Source organism: Arachis hypogaea, chromosome 16 (assembly GCF_003086295.3).
Source record: "Arachis hypogaea cultivar Tifrunner chromosome 16, arahy.Tifrunner.gnm2.J5K5, whole genome shotgun sequence".
Taxonomy (NCBI): domain Eukaryota; kingdom Viridiplantae; phylum Streptophyta; class Magnoliopsida; order Fabales; family Fabaceae; genus Arachis; species Arachis hypogaea.
Window position 1 is genome coordinate 54,355,174 of NC_092051.1, and position 4,560 is coordinate 54,359,733.

Sequence of the window (4,560 nt, forward strand, 5' to 3'; positions counted from 1 at the left end):
AAGCACATAACATAGAAAACGAAAAACAAAAGAAATAAGAACAAGGAATGAATCCACCTTAGTGATGGTGGCGTTTCCTTATTGAGGAACCAATGATGTCCTTGAGCTCTTCTATGTCTCTTCCTTGTCTTTGTTGCTCCTCCCTCATTACTTTTTGATCTTCTCTTATTTCATGAAGGATGATGGAGTGCTCTTGATGTTCCACCCTTAGTTGTCCCATATTGGAACTCAATTCTCCTAGGGAGGTGTTGATTTGCTCCTAATAGTTTTGTGGAGGAAAATGCATTTAAGGCATCTCCGGGATCTCATGGTGATGAGCTTCATACGTCTCTTGAGCTCCATGAATGGGTTCTCTTGCTTGCTCCATCTTTTTCTTAGTGATGGGCTTGTCCTCTTTAATGAGGATATCTCCCTCTATGTCAATCCCAGCTGAATTGCATAGGTGGCAAATGAGGTGAGGAAAGGCTAACCTTGCCATAGTGGGGGACTTGTCAGCCACCTTGTAGAGTTCTTGAGGTATAATCTCATGAACTTCCACCTCTTCTCCAATCATGATGCTATGGATCATGATGGCCCGGTCTATAGTAACTTCAGACCGGTTGCTAGTGGGAATGATTGAGCATTGAATGAATTCCAACCACCCTCTAGCTATAGGCTTAAGGTCCAGTCTTCTTAGTTGAACCGGTTTGCCTTTTGAGTCAATTTTCCATTGAGCTCCTTCTACACATATGTCCATAAGGACTTGGTCCAACCTTTGATCAAAGTTGACTCTCCTTGTATAGGGGCGTGCGTTCTCTTCCATGTTTGGCAAGTTGAACGCCAACCTCACATTTTCCGGACTAAAATCTAAGTATTTCCCCCGAACCATTGTAACATAGTTCTTTGGATCCGGGTTCTTACTTTGATCATGGTTCTTGGTGATCCATGCATTGGCATAGAACTCTTGAACCATTAGGATGCCGACTTGTTGGATGGGATTTGTTAGAACTTCCCAACCTCTTCTTTGAATTTCATGTCGGATCTCCGGATATTCATTTCTTTTGAGTTTGAAAGGGACCTCGGGGATCACCTTCTTCTTGGCCACAACATCATAGAAGTGGTCTTGATGGGCTTTGGAGATGAACCTTTCCATCTTCCATGACTCGGAGGTGGAAGCTTTTGTCTTCCCTTTTTCCTTTTCTAGAGGATTCTCCGGTCTTAGGTGCCATCAATGGTAATAGAAAAACAAAAAGCTTATGCTTTTACCACACCAAACTTAGAATTTTGCTCGCCCTCGAGCAAGAGAAGAAAGAATAGATGAAGAAGAAGAAGAAATGGAGGAGAGGGAGAAGGGGTTGTGTTTCGGCCAAGAAGAGAAGAGAGGGTTGTGTTGTGTGAAAATAAGGAAGAATAGAGAGTTATATATAGGGACGGGAGGGGGGTGGAGGTTCGGCCATTTAGGGTGGGTTTGGGTGGGAAATTGATTTTGAATTTTGAAGGTAGGTAGAGTTTATGAGGTAGGTTTATGGGGAAGAGTGGATGGATGTGAGTGGTGAGGAGGTGATGGGGAAGAGAGATTGAGGTGATTGGTGAAGGATTTTGGAGAAGAGTGTTTATGGGATTTTGTGAAAGAGAGTGGTGAGGGGTGAGAAGAAGTGAGTGGAGGTAGGTGGGGATCCTGTAGGGTCCATAGATCCTGAGGTGATCCTGTGGGGTCCACAGATCCTGAGGTGTTCAAGGATTTACAACCTTGCACCAAATTAGGCATGTAAAATGCCCTTGCACACAACTCTGGGCGTTCAGCGCCAGGTTGGTGCCCATTTTGGGCGTTCAACGCCCATTTGTTGCCCATTTCTGGCGTTGAACGCCAGAACCATGCTTGTTCTGGGCGTTCAGTGCCAGCTCCTATCCAGGGTGCAATTCTGGTGTTCAGCGCCTAGATGATGCCCATTTTGGGTGTTCAGCGCCCAGATACTGTCTATTTTGGGCGTTCAGCGCCAGAACCATACTCTGTTCTGGCGTTGAACGCCAGGCAGATGCTTCCTCCAGGGTGTGATTTTTCTTCTGCTGTTTTTGATTCCGTTTTCAATTTTTATATTTATTTTGTGACTCCTCATGATCATGAACCTACAAAGACATATAACTAAGAAAAAATATAGTTAGATAAATAAAAATTGGGTTGCCTCCCAACAAGCGCTTCTTTAATGTCAATAGCTTGACAGTGGGCTCTCATGGAGCCTTACAGATGTTCAGAGCATTGTTGGGGCTCTCCAACACCAAACTTAGAGTTTGGATATGGGAGTTCAACACCAAACTTAGAGTTTGGTTGTGGCCTCCCAACACCAAACTTAGAGTTTGACTATGGGGGCTTTGTTTGACTCTGCTTTGAGAGAAGCTTTTTCTGCTTCCTCTCCATGGATGCAGAGAGAGATCCTTGAGTTGTAAACACAAGGTTGTCCTTATTTAATTGAAGGATCAATTCTCCTCTGTCCACATCAATTACAACTCTTGCTGTGGCTAGGAAAGGTCTTCCTAGGATGATGGATTCATCCTCTTTCTTTCCAGTATCTAAGACTATGAAATCAGCAGGGATGTAAAGGCCTTCAACCTTTACTAACACGTCCTCTACTTGTCCATAAGCCTGTTTTCTTGAATTATCTGCCATCTCTAATGAGATTTTAGCAGCTTGCACCCCATAGATTCCCAGTTTCTCTATTACAGAGAGGGACATGAGGTTTATCCCTGAACCAAGGTCACACAGAGCCGTAAAGATCATGGTGCCTATGGTACAAGGTATTATGAACTTTCCAGGATCCTGTCTCTTCTGAGGCAATGTCAGTTGATCCAGATCACTTATTTCATTGGTGAACAAGGGAGGTTCATCTTCCCAAGTTTTAATACCAAATAATTTGGCATTCAGCTTCATGATTGCACCAAGGAACTTGCAAGCTTGCTCTTCAGTAACATCCTCATTCTCTTCAGAAGAGGAATACTCATCAAAGCTCATGAATGGCATAAGGAGGTTCAATGGAATCTCTATGGTCTCTAGATGAGTCTCAGATTCCTTTGGTTCCTCAGAGGGAAACTCCTTATTGATCACTGGGCGTCCCAGGAGGTCTTCCTCCTTGGGATTCATGTCCTCTCCTTCCCTTACAGGTTCGGCCATGGTGCTTATGTCAATGGCCTTGCACTCTCCTTTTGGATTCTCTTCTGTATTGCTTGGGAGAGTACTAGGAGGGATTTCAGTGATCCTTTTACTCAGCTGGCCCACTTGTGCTTCCAAATTTCTAATGGAAGACCTTGTTTCATTCATGAAACTCACAGTGACCTTAGATAGATCAGAGACTAAGTTTGCTAAATTAGAGGTATTTTGTTCAGAGTTCTCTGTCTGTTGCTGAGTGGATGATGGAAAAGGTTTATTATTGTTAAACCTGTTTCTTCCACCATTATTAAAGCCTTGTTGAGGCCTTTGATCCTTCCATGAGAGATTTGGATGATTTCTCCATGATGGGTTATAGGTGTTTCCATAAGGTTCACCTAAGTAATTCACCTCTGCTATTGCAGGGTTTTCAGGATCATAAGGTTCTTCTGCATAAGAAGCCTCTTGAGTACTGTTGGATGCAGCTTGCATTCCATTCAGACTCTGAGAAATCATATTGACTTACTGAGTCAATATTTTGTTCTGAGCCAATATGGCATTCAGAGTATCAACTTCAAGAACTCCCTTCTTCATTGGCGTCCCATTACTCACAGGATTCCTCTCAGAAGTGTACATGAACTGGTTATTAGCAACCATGTCAATGAGTTCTTGAGCTTCTGCAGGCGTTTTCTTTAGGTGAATGGATCCACCTGCAGAAGTATCCAATGACATCTTTGATAGCTCAGATAAACCATCATAGAAGATATCCAGGATGGTCCATTCTGAAAGCATGTCAGAAGGACACTTTTTGGTCAGCTGCTTGTATCTTTCCCAAGCTTCATAGAGGGATTCACCTTCTTTCTGTCTGAAGGTTTGAACATCAGCTCTAAGCTTGCTCAGCTTTTGAGGAGGAAAGAACTTGGCTAAGAAAGCCGTGACCAGCTTATCCCAAGAGTTCAGGCTATCTTTGGGTTGAGAGTCCAACCACACTCTAGCTTTGTCTCTTACAGCAAAAGGGAAAAGCATGAGCCTGTAGACTTCAGGATCTACTCCATTAGTCTTAACAGTATCACAGATCTGCAAGAATTCAGTTAAGAACTGAAAAGGATCTTCAGATGGAAGTCCATGAAACTTGCAGTTCTGCTGCATCAGAGAAACTAGCTGAGGTTTCAGCTCAAAATTGTTTGCTCCAATAGCAGGAATGGAGATGCTTCTTCCATGTAAATTGGAATTTGGTGCAGTAAAGTCACCAAGCATCCTCCTTGCCTTATTGTTGTTGGGTTCGGCTGCCATCTCCTTTACTTGTTCAAAATTTTCAATAAGGTTGTCTCTGGATTGTTGTAATTTAGCTTCTCTTAGTTTCCTCTTCAGAGTCCTTTCAGGTTCTGGATCAGCTTCAACAAGAATGCCTTTTTCTTTGTCCCTGCTCATAAGAAAGAGAA

The 4,560-nt window shown here is 43.1% G+C and overlaps 1 non-coding gene across 1 annotated transcript; it reads left to right on the plus strand.

Annotated features, from left to right (window-relative positions):
• The first annotated feature begins 3,904 nt into the window (after positions 1 to 3,904).
• On the plus strand, positions 3,905 to 4,012 carry LOC112761271 (small nucleolar RNA R71). Its single transcript, XR_003181673.1, has one exon. It is a non-coding gene; the product is annotated as a small nucleolar RNA R71 (small nucleolar RNA).
• The last annotated feature ends 548 nt before the right edge of the window (positions 4,013 to 4,560 follow it).